At 38.1% G+C, this 17,996-nt stretch overlaps 1 non-coding gene and 1 pseudogene across 1 annotated transcript; both read left to right on the top strand.

Moving 5' to 3' along the window:
- Positions 1 to 4,539: 4,539 nt before the first annotated feature.
- Positions 4,540 to 4,647, top strand: LOC145118017 (small nucleolar RNA R71). Its single transcript, XR_013713003.1, has one exon. It is a non-coding gene; the product is annotated as a small nucleolar RNA R71 (small nucleolar RNA).
- Positions 4,648 to 15,148: 10,501 nt separating this feature from the next.
- On the top strand, positions 15,149 to 17,329 carry LOC145112954 (pentatricopeptide repeat-containing protein At1g31430 pseudogene; annotated as a pseudogene).
- Positions 17,330 to 17,996: the final 667 nt, after the last annotated feature.

Here is a 17,996-nt window from a genome sequence, read left to right as displayed (position 1 = left end):
TAACCCTAACCGTATTCTTAAATTGTAGATCAAGCTTAACCTCATTAGGTTGGGGGGGGGGGGGGGTAGGCTATTCACTGTTAACGGCTTCCAGCAACATATACACATGCACGATTACACGAGCAAGATCCCAGGCCTTATCAAATTTGGTATAGCTCGTGATGTCGACTCCTACAGATGAGATGATGAAGAAGATGAAATCGCTTATGATTCAACAGACACAACACACAACCAACATGATGGTAGCGATTGAAACCTAGAAGACCAAGCAATCTACACTTGAGGAAGGATTGTTGTCCCAAAGCTAGAACAAGTCGAACAAATAGGTGATTGAGGAAGAAAGTGTGGATGGTGATCATGAAGGGGAACAATTTAGCGATCCACCAGAGCAAGGCCGTGAAAGGGAAAAGGTGCTACTTTTGGCACCAACCCAAACACCAAAGGACCCGACCCCTTGGGGGTGGTCGGTAGAGGTAGGGGACGATTGAAAACCCACCAGAAGGAATAGGGTTGGGAGTAGTGAAGAATGTAGAGTCATGGAGAACTACAGAGCCACAACCATTCAAGCATAACTGGGGATACAACAAGTTCGAAGGGGTCATCCGTTGGGAACCAGATCAATCAAATCCATTCGAGGTTCACAATGATACGGGGTACAAGGACAACTAGGATGAGACGGGGTACCGGGTGGTAGGGTACCAAGGTTTGCAAAGATGGAGTTCCCCGTTTATGAGGGTAAAACCAACCTGATAGAGTGGCTTGAAAAGTACGAGGATTTCTTTGAAAAACAACAAACCTTAACTGATGCTTGGGTTAGGCAGGAAACATTTGCTCTTCAAGGACACGCTAGCGGTTGGTATCATAACCTCATGAGGATGAGAGACATATTGAATTGGTGTGAATTTTCAGAAGAGTGTAAGATTCGGTTCGAACCACCTATGAGCATGAACCCACTTGGTGAATTAATTAGCTTAAACCAGTTTGGAACAATGGAAGATTATTGCGATAAGTTTGAGTCTTTTTTAAGCCGAACCAATGGGGTCACACCTGAACAGAGCATTTTGCACTTCTGTTCAGGGTTGTCGAGTATCATCCGGTACGAGGTGGAATACACAAGGCCGACGACCTTGTATTTTGCCATGAATTTAGCAAGACAAATTGAACTTAAGGTGTCAAAGGAAGGCCAAATTAGGAGTTTTGGAGCGCCGCCAGCCGGTGGAAACCAAATAGCAGGAGGGAATAAAACTCGAGAAACCACCGGAAACATGGTTAAACCAAGAAACCCCACTTGGAAACGCCTCACAGTCCCTGAGATGGCTGAAAGGAGAGCTAAGGGATCTGTTTGATTATAAAAAATATTATTTATTTTAACGACCCCCCTCAAACAAACCATTTTGAAAAAACAATTATTTTGAAGAAAAAGGATCAATCAAACACTGTTTATCATTAAGAGTCTCATGTTGTGAAGACATAAGAGACTTAATGAATATATCTGCAACCTGATTAGAAGAACTAATCTTAATCAATTTAACAATTCCTTTTACAATTTTTTTCTCTTATGAAATGAACATCAGTTTCGAAATGTTTGGTCTTATCATGAAAAACAGGATTCATAGCCAATTTAATAACATAATTATCGTCACAAAAAATATTTATTGGAACAACACTCTTAAAACCAACATCATATAAAATTTTCAAAACCCAAATTAATTCATAAGATAATGAACCCAAAGCTCGATATTTAGACTCTATGGATGAACGAGATATAGTAGACTGCTTCTTGCTTCTCCAAGAGATAGGAGAATCACCAAAATAAACCACATAACCACTAACAGACTTTCTAGAGAACAATCTCTTAGCCCAATCAGCATTTGAATAGCCTTTTAACAAAAGAGAATCAGACTGAGACTTCAAATAAGTAACACATTTACTTGGGCGTAGTTTAAGATACCTTAACAATCTCATTGCAACTTGCAGATGAGCTTTAGTGGGTTTATGCCTATACTAGCTTAAGACTTGAACAAAGTATGCAATATCTGGTATAGTAATCGTAAGGTAAATAAGTTTTCCAACAAGTTTCTGAAAGTCAGTTATATTCTCTAATAAAACATCATTGTTATTATCAAAAACAATATTTAACTCAAGAGGAGTCTTAATAGGTTTGCAACCTAGCATACCAAAGTCATGAAGTAACTCCAAACAATATTTTCTTTGAGACAAACAAACACCATTTGGAACATCCACAACTTCAATGCCTAAAAAATATTTTTATTTTCGCAAATCATTTATAAGAAACTGAGATTTCAAAAAATCTTTTACTTTGGTTAGTTCAGACTCAGAATTTCCAGTAACAATGATATCATCTACATATACCAACAATATTATAACCACCTTAACAAAAACTTTAATAAACATAGAGTAATCATTATAACTATGTCTAAGTTGGGAGTCTTGAGCCAGACTCCTTCCCACTCTACGTTTTGAGGAGTCCTAAGCCTGACTCCTTCCCACTCTATATTGTTGCAGTTAGGAGTGGGATCTCCCTTTTCTCCTTTTGTGCCCTCTATTTTCGCTTGTGATCTTGAACCCTTCTATTATAAGCCTTCTTTGAATTCTCCTTCTTCTTTTTGTTGGCATTATTCTCATGCTTATGCTTCACCCCTTTTCTTAGCTTCTTAGTCTTTTTACCTTCTTTTTATATTCCCTAGATCCTCCCTTTTCAACCTCCATTTTTACCATTGTAGGCTCTTTCAATTCTTTCATCTTCTATTATCTCTACTTCTTCTTCCTCTTGAACCTTGGGTGTAGTAAATGCAATCACCTCAAAAGTCATGGGGATCGAGGCTCTTGGCTTCAAACGTTTGACTTTTTCAACTTTGGGCTCCTCCCAAACCTTAAGCTCTTCTTCCATCATCTTTTCTATTTCAACTAGATCATCAACATCTTCTTCCATGGCATCCATCTTCGAGACATCATCTTTTGGCTCTTCATGCTTCACTTTAGGATTCATCTCAAAGGTAATAACATCATCTTCCACATGAAGCATGAGCTTTGAGTCATGGATGTTAACTAGTGCTCTTGCGGTACTAAAATGGTCTTCCTAAGATAATTGGAAGTTCTTCATCCTCCTTCATGTCGAGAACCACAAAATCGAGCGAAAAAACAAATTTCCCACTTTAACTAGTAAGTCTTCAACTATTCCTTGTGGGTATGTTGTTGAGTGATCTGCCATCCGAATGGTCATCCTTGCATCTTGGAGCTTTTGGTAATCCGAGCTTTTGGTAGAAAGAGTATGTCATGAGATTAATGTTTGCCCCTGAATAAACTAAAGCATTGATAGAAGTTGAATTGCCAAATTCACAAGGTAGTGTGAGTTGACCTGGATCTCCCCTCTTTATTGGTAATCCTTTGATAATCGTAGCTGAACACAAATCATTTAGAACTATAGTTGAGGTTTTTTCTAATTCTTTTCTATTGCTTATTACATCCTTTGCAAACTTGGGAAGTTTTGCCATTGATTTCAGAAATAGGGCATTGATTGAAAGTGAAAGTACTTGCTCCATAAATTTCCTTTGCTCAGGTTCCAGAGAGTGTTTGATGGCTCGAGATGGGAATGGTAGTGGTGGCTGAAACGACTGAAAAATAGAAAATTTCTCATTTGCTCGAGACCATGACGTGGTGAGCTCACCACGACGTGGTGAAGCTTCAGAAAACACTTTACTTTTTGAAGTTTTTGCTTTGGGCTTCTCTTGTTCCACATACAACTTTGGCTGACTTATAGTTGCTTCATGGGTCATTATTGGCTTAGATAGAACCTCTTCTTCGATGTAGATCGCCATGACATGGGATTGTGACTTTTGATCTTGGTTTTTGGGTGGTAACCTTTTGAAAAGTGTGGCCAATTGCCCAAGTTGAGTCTCTATATTCTTTATGGAAGCTTGATGATTTCTCACATTGGCATCAGTAGTATCATGCCTTTTCTTAGATACTTCCATAAATCTATGGTGTACCGACTCGAAATCTACCTTCTTTTTGGGTGGTGGTTGCTCTTTTTGATAGAAACCTCTTCCTGTTTGTTTGTACTTCTCATCTTTCTGTTTCTTCTACTCTTCATAAGGTAACCATTCCTTCTTAGGCTTTCTCCAATCTTCATCATATTTGTCACCAATTGAGTAGAACACTTGCGCCTTCTTATTCCCATTTTCATCCAAATCACAATCCTTGGTCAAGTGTGGACGAATACAATTATCACAACCAACTCTTATGGCATGAATGGATTGATCTAACTTTGTCATTCGCCTATCCATAGAGTCTAGCTTAGCTATGATTGCCGACATATTATCATTCCCTCCTTCTCCTTTTCCTCTTGTAACATCATCTCGTGGATTGTGGTACTCTCTTGAGTGCTTTGCAAATTCGTCATTCAAATCTTTTGTAGTTGTCGACTCCTTCTTCCTTATAGGGCGTTGTGAGTAAATAAGTTGTATAGTAGTTATATTCACTCCATCATAGAAGATGGAAACTTATTGTTGAACATTCAAGTCATGTTAAGGGCAACTTCTTAGCAAACCCTTGTTTCTATCTGAAAGCTTCATAAAATGACTCTCCCGCCTCTTGTTGAAAGTTAGCAATCTTCCTTTTGAGCTTTGAGATTTTTGAATGTGGAATAAATTGCTCAATGAAAAGCATCACGAAGAGTAGCCCATGTAGTGATGGATCTGCGTGCAAGAGATTTCAACCGCACTTTTGTTTCACCGGTAAATGTGACCGAAAGCATCCTTAGTAAAACGGATTCCCTTGGCACATTTAGAACATGAAAGTAGTTGGCAATGTATTTGACCTCATCAATGTGCTTGAAAGCATCTTCATACTCTTTCCCGACGAAAGGTTTGTCTTTGAGCATGGATAAAATGTGTAATTTGAGCTCAAAACTTCTCTTGACTGGTATCTCAGGTGGAACTAGACCTGGTCTATGTTCTTCACGTATTCTCTTCTTGTAATCTCCCATCGTCATTCTTGTTATGTTCTCCATCTCTTTAACCTCGCTTTTAACCTCTTCCGCTTATGAACTCTATTCGGTAGATGTTTCTGGATCGTATCCTACTTCCTTCTTACTTGGAGTTTTCTCAAAAAGTTTGAATTTTTCGGATTTGGAAGTATTGCTCGATACGCCCTTCTTGTCTTTCTTCTTGTGGAAAGCGGATTCTGGATACGCCCTTATAGTCTTTCTTCTTGTCTTTCTTCCAATATCGAAATCAACACATAAGTATCAAGCTAATCTTCACCAAACAAAAGTAAAATGTGATTAGCCACTCATTATAGCAGAAAAACACATTAGATCCAAGTAAAATAAGCTAGACATAAGCTTAAATAGCAAACCAACTAGATCAATGTTGAATATCTTCTAAATATTCTTTAATCCTTGAGCTCCTCTTGAATTTTGACTTCCTTTGGGTTTCTAATGGTTTATGAGTTGTAATTAACCGCATAGAACCGAATGTATGTCTCCAATTTCGAGCTAACGTCCGAGATTTTATAATTATGGAAATCTGGCCACCACGTTGTGGTAGAACGCCACCACGACGTGGTCATCTAGTAAATCCAGTAATTTCCACGTCATTGTAATGGTCATGAATCTTCCAATTGCCACGTCGCGCTTAAGGCGCCACGATGTGGTCTTTAGATAACTTTTCTTATTCTTTTATTTTTGCTCCAGTTTCCTACTTCCAGCTCCTCGTATGATTCCTTTATGTCATGAGCAAGTCTTTGCAGCTACAAAACATATTTTTAAACATATTAAGTACCTTTTGTTCCATATAAATCATAATTGTAGCTAAAAGTATTAGAAAATGCATTAAATATGTAGTTAATTATGCATATATAAGAGAGAGTTATGAATTTTTAACGAAATTTAACAGTCTAAGCATGCTCAAAATATAACTCTAAAAATAAAGTCAAAATTACCTGACGGAGTCTAAATTTTTTTTGTAGATCTCACCAATAGCTCCGTGTAGATATAAAGAACGTCGAAAACAGAGTTCGTATGAAGGAGATATGATTTTCTGAAGTCTTCCCAAGAAGCGCCTCGCACAGGAGGGTTGTACGATGCACACCTTCTAGAAAGTAGGGCGTGGATCACCATATTTGCGATACATCACAGAAAACATGAGGAACAACACCTCAGGGGTGTGCGATGCGTAGGTACGATTTTGGTCCAATAATTAGCCAGCCACCCTCATTCCTTCTCCATACTTCCCATTCTTCTCTCTCGAGTTTCCTTCGATTTTGGCCTATTTTCCGTTCGTTTCTGCGTTCCAGCGAAGCCTTGAAACTCTTGAGGTATTCAACTAAGTAGTAGAAATCTGGTAGGATCCTTGCAAGTGCGATTCCACACTTTGGCCGGGAAGAATCCCTATAAGTTAAGCTACACTCTCATTCTTTCAGTCTTACCTATATTTATAGTCATAAGCCATTGTTATGAACTTATAAATAAGATTTATCAGTATTTCTATATCGTTATGCTGATTGATCTAGTTACGGGAGAGGTGTCTAGAATGGTCACATTGGCTTGGTTGTTGGATTTCAAAAAGGCTATACGCCGAAATGATCTTGCCCCCGACTGTCCTGGCTAGCCGATCCTTATTTGATAGAACTCTCAGTATTCATTGGGATTAGTGAGAAATCTATACTACCATTATCGTCAGGTAATAGTTAGACTAAGACTTAGTGACATTCGTATCTAAGTCACGTCAGAAGAAAAGTCAAGGAGTTTGGCAGAGTGCTGCCGAACTCTCTAGTCACCCACCTAAGTCAAGTGACTGTATAGTCCCTTTCATGAACATGATGTAATACAATTATTAAATTAAAGTATTAAATATATGTTGGGAATCGTATATGAATTATATGCTTATTTCCTGGTTTATATGTTTATATATATATATATATATATATATATATATATATATATATATATATATATATATACTATGCTATGTGCGAACCACATATGGTTCTATTTTATGTTAGGATTAAATAGATAATATCATGTAATAGTATTAAAAGTAGCATTGTTGAGAAGATAAAAGAATAATAATACCTAATGTTACGTAGGGAATATAAATGCACTAGAGATAGGTTAGTGTCACCCCAAGAATAGAGTTGTCATTAAAAGTTGGTTACAAGCACTTTAATCTAGTCTAGGGATAAACTTAGACTTATGGAAGGTACATAGTTCAATTAAGTTTGATATAAGGTAGTCTCATTAGGAGAATGTGTGTAACCTAGGAACAGAGAGAAAAGTTCTGTTTTGTGACACTTTCAGGTGTCGATGTACGGTAGCTCCGTACGGGAGTACTATATAGTATTCCCCTTGGGATGACCAGATATGATGGGTCCTGATCAGACAACTGTAATGGTATGTCTGCATATTCTTGGATAACCAAAAATGGTAGGTTATGATCAGAAAACTGTAATGGTATGTGTGCATATTCTTGGATAACCAGAAATGGTAGGTCCTGATCAGACAACTGTAATGGTATGTCTGCATATTCTTTATGACTTACACATGCCAAGGAAGCTCCTAGCTGTGAATTCAATCTTTTTAATGGTTCATCAGGTGAGATAATTTCCCTCCTGATAATCATGGCCTAGGATCTGTGAGGATCGGTAGGAATAGATATGTAGGAATGTAAGCCTATATGTATATAGAATGGAAAATGATTGGTTTTGTAGGTATGAGAATTAAGAAATATTATCATATCAATATTATAGGATTGAAATCGTTATGTATCTCACTAGGTTTCCAAACCTGACCCAGTCAGTTTATATGCATCACATGTATCAAGACTTAAGCTACTGTAAATTAATTATAATGCTGAGTGATTAAGAGACAACCTGCAATAGTATTTAGGACCACCACGTCTTTACGCTGTAACTTATGTATCTGTATTGACTATGCCATCCTTAGGGTTTTAAAATTTTGGAAACAAACATTTGTAATCAAAATGATCTTTTGTACTAGAATTTTCCGCAAAATTAAACAAATGATTTTAAAAGCATAAAGAAAGGTTTTAATTGGTCCTGGAAATTACAGGATGTCACACATCGAGGCCATGACTTGGGCGGATTTTATCACCAGGTTCAGGGCAGAGTTTGTACCTGCTATTGAGGTACACTTGGCTTGGGAGTTTCAGGATCTATAATAGAGGACGAAGATTGTGATGGAGATCATCAAAAAGTTCAGAGAGAGGGTTTTGTTTGTTCTGCAGTACCCCTCGGACGAGGAGATGAAAAAGACGAGGTATCATGATATGTTGAGGGCAGACATCTGGGATTTCTTTAGTTTCCGGAGTTTTCAAACACCAGAGCAGATGATTGACAAATCCTGAAAGCGGGAGATTAAGTTGGAGCTTCAGAAGAAGCGGAAGACACCGCCGGCTCAGTCGGCAGTTGTTGCAGCGAAGAAGTTCAAGGCTTCTGATACTCGTTCAGGGTCCTAATAGGCTCGAGGTTAGGGTTGGTCACAGGAGGGAGTTGGCTGTACAAATGGGTCTGGATGTTTCAATTTTTGTCAGACATGGCATTTTAGCAGAGATTGCAAGAAGGGAGTATTGATCTATTTTCACTACAACCAGATTGGCCACACGAAGGCCAATTGTCTGAGTTTTTCTTAGGGAGAAGTGAGGCACCTGCTCCATCCACCTTGAGGATTATTGATGTCCGCCAGGGAAAGGTGGAGGCCCCTGTGGTGAAGAGTCGAGCTTTCTAGTTGACGGCTGATGAGGCTCGAGCAGCACCAGGTGTTGTCACTGGTATGTATTCACCACTCTATCTTTTGTTTCTTTCATTGTTTATGCTTATTATTTGTGTGTTGTGTTTAAGGATGTTCCTAGTCAATGGTATGTTTGCTCTCGTATTGTTCGATTCGAAGGCTAGTCGGTCTTTCATATCTCTTGCATTTTTTGGCGAGAAGTTTGATGTTTCTCTAGGCGAGTCAGATCACTCTTTGGTACCAGAGATGGCATATGATCGTACCATGAGTGCTTCATGAGTCTATCAAGGATGTGTTTTGGAGATGTTCCTGTTGAGGTTTCCAATTGATCTCGTTCTTATTCTGTTGGGGTGAAATGAAGGTGATTGTGGGTATGGACTGGATCAATCGGTTTGGAACCTTGATCGATTGTGAATGTTAGCTGGTGCGAGTTCGAACCTGAAGTGGAGGAGAACTGCCTATTCCAGGAGAGGGACCACATCACAACATAGTAATTAGTTTAGCTGTGAGGCCTAGGATATATTTACAACATAGGTGCACATGATTTTTGGCTTATATTTTGGATACTCGAGTTGAGAAGTAGAAGTCCATTGCTAATGTGCCTATAGTTTGAGACTTCGTAGATGTGTTTCCCAAGGATTTTCCAGGAGTACCTCCGGAGAGGCAGGTGGAGTTCATGATTAATCCAGTTCAGGGTGCGGATCCGATAGCCAAGGCACCCTATCGTCTTGAACCTCCTGAGATGCAAGAGTTTTCCATGTAGGTTCAGGAGCTGTTGGACAAGGAGTTCATCAGGACGAGTAGTTCACCATGGGGAGACCCTATTTTTTGTGAAGAAGAAGGATGGGTCGCACCGAATGTGCTACGACTACAGGGAGTTGAATAAGCTTACAGTGAAGAATCGTTATCCACTATCGAGGAGCGACAACTTTTTTGATCAGTTACCGGGTGCATCTTGGTTCTCAAAGAATGATTTGAGGTCAGAATACCACTAGATGAGGGTTGGGATGAGGATATTCAGAAAACGGCCTTCAAGACTCATTATGGACATTATGAATTCATGGTGATGCCATTTGGGCTCACCAATGCACCAACAACGTTCATGGACCTCATGGATGTGCATGCCTATGTTAGATCGTTCGTTGATCATTTTTATTGATGATATTTTGGTCTATTCTAAGACCAAAGAGCAACATGATGAGCATTTGTAGGAGGTTCTGGAGACTCTAAGGAGGGAGAGTCTTTATGCCAAATTCTCAAAATGTGAGTTTTATTTGCGTGAGGTGCAGTTCTTGGGTCATCTCATCAACCAAAATGATATATTAGTCAATACGACAAAGATTGAAGCAGAGATACAGTGGGGAGTTTCGAGGTCTCCATCTGAGATTCGATGTTTCCTTGGACTAGCAGGATATTATAGGAGCTTCATCTAGGATTTCTCCAAGATTGCGATTCCTTTGACTCGGCTGATGAAGAAGAATATCACTTTTCAGTGTGCGCCTGAGCAACAGGTGGCATTCGAGGTTCTGAGATAGAAGTTATACGAGGCACCAATATTGACTCTCCCCGAGGGTGTGGAGAATTTCATGGTTTATTATGATGCATCGATTTTGGGTTTTGGTGTCATGCTTATGCAGATAGGTCGTGTAATCGCATACGCTTCTAGGAAGTTGAAGCCTCACGAGGCGAATTATGCTACTCATGACTTAGAGATGGGGGCTGTGGTTTTTGCCTCAATATTTGACGTCATTATTTTTATGGGGTTCATTATACAATCTACATGTAGTACAAGAGCTTGAGGTACTTGATAGATCAACCAAATCTGAATATGAGGCAACATAGGTGGCTTGATGTGGTGAAGGACTATGATTGTGAAATTTTGTATCATCCGGGGAATACCAACGTGGTGGCCGATGCATAGGGGGAGCTTGACTTGTGTTGCTAGATGAGGCTTATAAGTTGAGGGTGTCGATTCATCCAAGAGCTACCAAGATGTATAAGGATCCGAAGCACGATTATTGATGGCCCTACATGAAGAAGGATGTTGCTTGGTATGTGGAGAGGTGCTTGAGTTATCGAAAAGTCAAGACCGAGTATCAGAGACCTCATGAAAAAATGAAGCCGTTAGATATCCCCATGTGGAAGTAGGAACATATTACCATGGATTTTATTATGAAGCTACCGAATATGAAACGGGGGGTGAATGGATTTCAGTCATTTTTGATAGGTTGACTAAGAGCGCTCACTTTATCCCTATTCAGGAGAGTTCTTTGGCCGAGAAGTTAGCCGATAGGGTGACTGGGGGGTTCTGATAAAGTGGGTCGGTATGAAGTTTTTTTTCTTTCTTATCCTCTCTGTCAGTCATATGTTGCCCCTTTGCGTGATCGGAAGATCCGACCTGGGACACAACATATGCACTTTTATTTCTATAAATCTCTATCTATGTTTCTGTCTATCTATCTATGTCAGTCATATGCTGTCCCCTCCGCGTGATCGAAAGATCCGACCTGGGACACAACATATGCAACTTTTTATCTCTCTATCCCTCTATCTGTGTTAGTCATATGTTATCCCCTCTGTGTGATTGGAAGAGATCCAACCTGGGGCACAACATATGCATCTCTATATCTATCTTCTCTCTCAAATAATTGAGCACTCACCTAAAGTAAAGAGCTCTTTGGAATTCCTTGATTGCTAGGGTATGTCGTGAAATGGGGAACACGTTCTAGTACACTTAAATTTGAATTAACGAAAGGTTGACTGTAGATCTGGCTGGTGAATTTAAGTGGACAACAATATCCTTGGTCGTCGTCAGCAAAATGGTCTATTTAGAAATATAGTTGCAATGTCTTGTCATTTATAATCTATCCAACTTGTCAATATCCTTTGTGTTTAACTGGACCACAATATTGGTGATTGACCAGAGCTAAACATGCAGGTGTGTGCTGATAAACAATATTGAATTGCTTGACAACTTTAATCCCAAAAAGTTTTAAATTTAGTTATTATTTTTGTTTTTGTTAAATTTGTTCATATTTTTTATGCACAAATTTAGGGGGAGAATAAAAAAATGAAACAAAAATCATAAAATTAATATATATATATATATATATATATATATATATATATATATATATATATATATATATATAATCCAGTTTTTTTTTTTTTCAGAAAAATCAAAAATATTTTATTTTTACTTTTGAGTGTATTTTTAATTTTAATTTTATTTCTTAGTTATTTCTATTGTGTGTTAAGTTTATTTTTACTTTTAGTTTTATTATCTCAAAGTTTTGTTTGTCTTAAAAAGCAAATTAAAAAAGAAGAAGAGACTCATGGAGACTGTATCGAAACTTTCTGAGCAATGAGAAGAAACTTGGAAAGGAGTTGACGGTTATTACACTTCACTCTATTTTCACAAGGAATTGAAGGATTGAAACTCTACAAGTTGTCAGTTAGGCAGTACTTTCTAAGAACTGTCGTATTTAAGCAATTAAAAGTCTGAAACTGTACAAATGTCATGACACCAAGGCGATGCACCTCGCAAGGCAGGATTATCGCTGAACGTCTCGCCAAGGGCCAAGTTAACTTGTTTAACTTGAAAAACTGTATTGAGATCTTTGATCTATGATATACAGGGGCCAACATCAAAAAGACCATGAGTAGTTCTCCGATACTCAACAAATCGCAGTGCGTTCCTCGGTGTTCACATAGATACTGCGAGTAGTCTCCTTCTGAGCCAAGGCTGGGTCCTTGAACAACTGTGGTGAGAAGGGTATTTATGATTCTGTGATCTACAAGGACTTTTTAGTCATGATTACTTTTCAAGGCGCAACGATGATCATTAAAGAATTCTCATTCGAAGGAACAAGAAGTGAAGATTATTTTTCAACATTCAATCTTTCAACCCTAGAAGCAAGGTGAAGCTGTACTTGAAGTTATGTGACAGATTGCATTGAAGCCTCCTCAATCAATTTGTTTCTATCTATGAACTTGCTGAAGTGATCCAGAAGAATTGGGCTCTCTATAATTATTATCTCTGAAGTTTTTCAAAGCTGAAAGTGTTGATTTTCAAGAACCTTTACAAGAAAACTCTACACCCAATGTGCGTTCAAGGTCAAATCTTTGAAGGAAGTCCAACTGTTGAAGATAAAGTCATTCATGTAGAAATTCATATGTTCATCTTGAATTTGTGAAGAAATCGAAGATAAAAGCTGAAGTCAAGAACAAAGAGAAGATTAAAAAGAAAAGAAAGTTATAAACCAAGGGGAAGATTGTTAGGTCATAATTTGTGGTGTATACTTTGCTTTTCATAAGCTATTAAAGTTCTCGATCTAGAACCGAAAACACTATGTTTTGGTGTTGTTTGGACCGAAATCACATGTGATTTCGGTTAGGCTTAATATTGTCTTGTTTGGGTTTTGGGCTGGGCTTTGATTATTAGGTCTAGGTATAAATAGTGTTATTTTAGCCATGTAATGTGTCAGGGACGTTTTTGGGGGCTGCCATAAGCTAAGAACGTGATTTTGAGAGAAACAAGAGAGAACCAAGTGTAATCAAGAATCTTATGTACCCGACTATTCAATAATAGTGTGCACTGAAGATTAATCATCTTGTTCTTATTCCATATTACATCTTGCATCATTCACTAGATTGGGATTCCGCACCATCTTAGTGAATCCGATTGATACATAGCGATTTGGGGACTTACAGTCGGTCTAATCTTGAGTTTCAAGTTGGGGATTATGTTCTTCTGAAGCTGTAACCTTAGAAGGGTGTCATATGGTTATGGAAGTGGGGCAAGTTGAGCCCCATATACATTGGTTTGTGTAGTGTTGTAGCTCGGGTGGGCAAGGTGGCCTACCGGTTGGATCTACCCAAAGAGCTTAGTCAGATCCACAACACCTTTCATTATCTCAACTGTGGAAGTGTTTAATGGATGAAATTCTGATGGTCCCTTTGGATGATATTTAGGTAGATGAGCGTTTGAATTATGTTGAGAGGCCAATTGTGATCCTCGACAGGAAGATGAAGACCTTGCGCAACATGGTGGTGGAGTTGGTTAAAGTGCAATGGCAGTACCGAAAGGGTTCCGAGTGGACTTGCGAACCCGAGGAGGAGATGAGGGAGTATTACCCTGCGTTATTTGCAACAGTGGATTTCGAGGACGAAATCTGACTCAAGTGGGGGAGAAATGTAACATTTGGATTTCTAGGTACAAGTCTTATGTTTTGCAATGTTATGGTTTTGGGATTTTCCCGAAACCACTTCATGGTCGGACCTGGTCCACGACGCGAGAGTCATTTAATGACCACAATATGGTCAATCCCTCACCAAGATGCAGTGACCGCTAGGATTTAAAACCCTAAGTGTCGGACCTTGAGCCCTATTTAAGGATTGTAAGGGCTATGGTTACTCTCATCCTCAACCCCAATATTTCCCTGAGATATTTCATCAAACCTTAGCCTCCCTTTTCATCTTTTGAGCTCCTTTTGGTGGTTTTTGGTCTTTGAAGGAAGAAGGAAGGTTTAGTTGAGAAAGAAATCATCTAGCAAGTGCACCTTTATCTCCTTGAGCCCCCTGGACCTCTGTAGGTCTTTAAGTCTTGAACTTTGTGGTTCTTACTCTTTAGATCTAGGTTTTGAGCTATTTTCTTCTTGTTAGGAAATTTTGAGAGGTTGTTAGTAATAAAGTTTGCAACTTTATTATTCATTAAGGTCCCAAGAGTGTTATGTGTTTTAGATTTGGAATATCAACTCCATTTAGTGTCATGAATGAGTTTTGATCCCATTATTCCTCTATTTTGACCTAGATTGGTGAAGGACTTGCATTGGACATGCATGTCCACAAAGTTATGATTTATATGGCCCTCTAGGATGCCATGAAGCTATCTGGAAAGTATTAGGAACACATATAATGTATTAAGAGACGAATATGACTCTGAATTTGCGAGGCAAACCACGATGTGGTCATGGACCGACCACGATGTGGTAGGCATATTCATCGCGATCACTTTGACTGTATTGGACCACGACGCGACCAAGGTCTCGCCACGACGCTGTGGCCGTTGACCGTTGACTGTTGAATTTTTGACGTGGTTGAGTTTTGGTCAACTTGATGGTTTTAGGTTAAAGACTGAGGTTGACCTTTTGATTAATGTTTAGGTGGTGTGTAGGACCAAGCTTTATGTTTCTTTCGAGTTGTGGTGTTATCTTCATTGACTGTGAGGTAAGTCTTCTCACTCTACTATGTAGAACACGAGGTGTCATTGTATGCTTGTTGTCTTTGTGACTCATGGTTATATGTTTGTTTATTGTATGCTGGGTGGGGCCCAATACTTGGACGAGTTCTAATCATGCTGGACAAGGTCTAATTTCTATGGGTGGGGCCCATTATATGGACGAGGCCATTGTTCAGGGCGGGACCCTTTATTCTGTGTTGTATGTGGTATCTTGGGGGAACGTACTAAGCTTTGTGCTTATGATTTTCAGTTTAAATGTTTCAGGTACTTCTTGTAGCAAGGGGAAGAGCCAAACTTGATTGCATTGCATCCACCAGATATTTCCGCACTATGTATATTATGTTTTCTCTATGATGTTTTGAGACTACGTTTTATACTTTGATTATCTTTTGATGAAATATAATGAATGGTTTTATCTTATTAAAATCGAAAAATTTACTCTATAATTTGGGACGTTGCAAACCTATTTTATTCGGTTATTAAGAAAACTAATATATTATTTTTGTAGTGCGTTAAAACCCTTATATTCTATAAAAGTGTTCAATTTAAGGCTTTAAGACTAGGAAACACTAGACATCCATAAATGCTAACTAACCGGTTATTAAGACTATCCTCAATGGTGATCAGATCACCATAAAATGTTTTAAAAGAATAAAAAAGCAACGATTCTCTCTTAATGGTTCGTTACCCCGACTTAGACCGCCACTTTGTCTCTTTATTTATCTATTTCTTCTTTCTATTTTTTTATAAAGACTTTATCTTGTTAAAAATGAAGAATAATATTTATTTGAAAAATAAGTAAAACACAAAATAAAATTATCTACCGAATAAGACCAATTAGATTTGGTTGGATTGCTAATGTGTGTTAAAAAATTAGGTTTATTGGATTGTGTAGGTGGAAGAAAGATAAACTAATTTTTTATTAGATATTTGGATTGGGTTGACTTGTTAACGAATATACGTAAGAGTTTGATGATTACAATCATCATATTAAAAGTTTTAAGAAAATACAAGGGTCGTTTTAATGCACTAAAAAAAATATAATGGTTTTTTAATGGTCACATAAAATAGGTTGGGTTTTACAACTAAAATTGATAATGCATTATGTCACTCATGATATCGGGTTTACAACTAAAATTGGTAATGCATTAGTCGACATGTATTGCAAATGTGGATGTTTACACATAGTACGCCAGATTTTTAATGAGCTACCAAATAAAAATGTAATTTTTTGGACAAGTATGGAGTCTGGATATGTGAATTGTGGGAAAGTACAGGATGCTAGACAATTATTTGATAATAGTCCAGTTAAAGATATTGTTCTATGGACATCTATGATAAATGGATATGTACAGTTTAATCATGTAGATGAAGCAATGTCCTTATTCCAACAAATGCAAAGCTACAATATTAAGCCTGACAAATTCACAATGGTTGCTCTCCTAACAGGTTGTGCACAAGTTGGGGGTTTAAAACAAGGGAAATGGATTCATGAATATATGAAATAACATAGAATAAGAATCGATGCTGTATGTGGAACAAGCTCTTATTGATATGCATGCAAAATGTGGGTGTATAGAGAAGTCTCTTGAGGTATTTTACGGGTTACATGATAAAGATACAGCTTCATGGACATCAATTATATTTGCACTTTCCTTAAACGGAAAGTCCAGTTTAGCATTGAAGCTGTTCTCTGAGATGAATGAATCAGGGTTTAGGCCTGATGATATTACTTTCATAGGTGTTTTGAATGCATGTAGACATGGGAGATTGGTGGAGGAAGGGTGGAAGCATTTTGAATCAATGAAATCAGTGTATGAAATTGAACCAAAGATAGAACACTACGGGTGTTTAATTGATCTTTTATGTCGAGCTGGGCTACTGAAAGAAGCAGAAAAGATAGCCAACAAAATCCCAAGGGAGAAAGATGAGATGTTAGTTCCAGTTTATGGTGCTTTGTTGAGTGCGTGTAGATTGTATGGTATGTTGAGTTGGGTGAGCTTTTAGCTGATAGGTTAAGTGAAATTGAAGGTGGCGATTCGAGTATTCATACGCTTTTGGCTAACATTTATGCTTCTGTTGGGAGATGGGAAGATGTGAAGAAGGTAAGAAGGAAAATGAGAGGTGATGGAGTTAGAAAGGAGCCTGGGTGTAGTTCTATTGAGGTTAATGGAAATGTTTATGAGTTTCTTGCTGGAGATGTTTCTCATCCTGAAATGAATGATATTTGTTTCTGTTTGAAAACATTGTTTAAATAGTCATTTGTGTGTGAGAAATATGATGTGGAGCTAGTTAATTTGGTTTCAATAAGTTCTTGACATGCTTTCATATTAATAGATAGTTTTTCAATGTAAAATGTAAATCACTGAATGAGGTATTATTTGTGTTGTTTTGATTTACTTATGATCCTCATGAACATTGTTGATTTTATTTGTAAAAATCAGAGAATGTCAAATTAACTTGGTTCACCTAGTTACATGTTATTAGCCGAGTTTATTATTAGCCAAGATTATCTTCCCTTGTATTCTTAGACATTTGTTAGTGAAGATATTGTACATATCTTATACCGAAAATAGTGTGATACATCTTGTATATATATTCTTATATTATCAATGAAAGACTCACAGGTTCAGCATATCTGTTATCATGGTATCAGAGCACACAACCATCTAAAAACCCTACTCAGCCGCCGATCTTCTCCTCCCTTCTTCTCTTTCTTTCAGATCTGCTTCCTCTCTAATGGATCCTAAAAATCACCCTGCCATCACAGTCACCAATATCCGAAACTTCATCCCTTTCACTCTTGAGATGGAGAACGGCCAATACACTTCATGGGCTGAGTTATTTAAAATTCACTGTCGAGCATTCCAAGTCGAAAATCACATCGATGTCCAAGCCAAACCACCACCCGCTGCTCCCTCATCCTCAACAGCCACTGAGGCAGAAAAGGCCAAATGCACTTCTGAATATGAAATTTGGTCCCGA

Source organism: Lactuca virosa, chromosome 5, assembly GCF_052849685.1.
Source record: "Lactuca virosa cultivar CGN04683 chromosome 5, Lactuca_virosa_CGN04683_v6, whole genome shotgun sequence".
In the NCBI taxonomy this organism is placed as follows: Eukaryota; Viridiplantae; Streptophyta; class Magnoliopsida; order Asterales; family Asteraceae; genus Lactuca; species Lactuca virosa.
The sequence above is the reverse complement of the archived record's forward strand: the minus strand, read 5'-3'. Positions and strand labels throughout refer to the sequence as shown.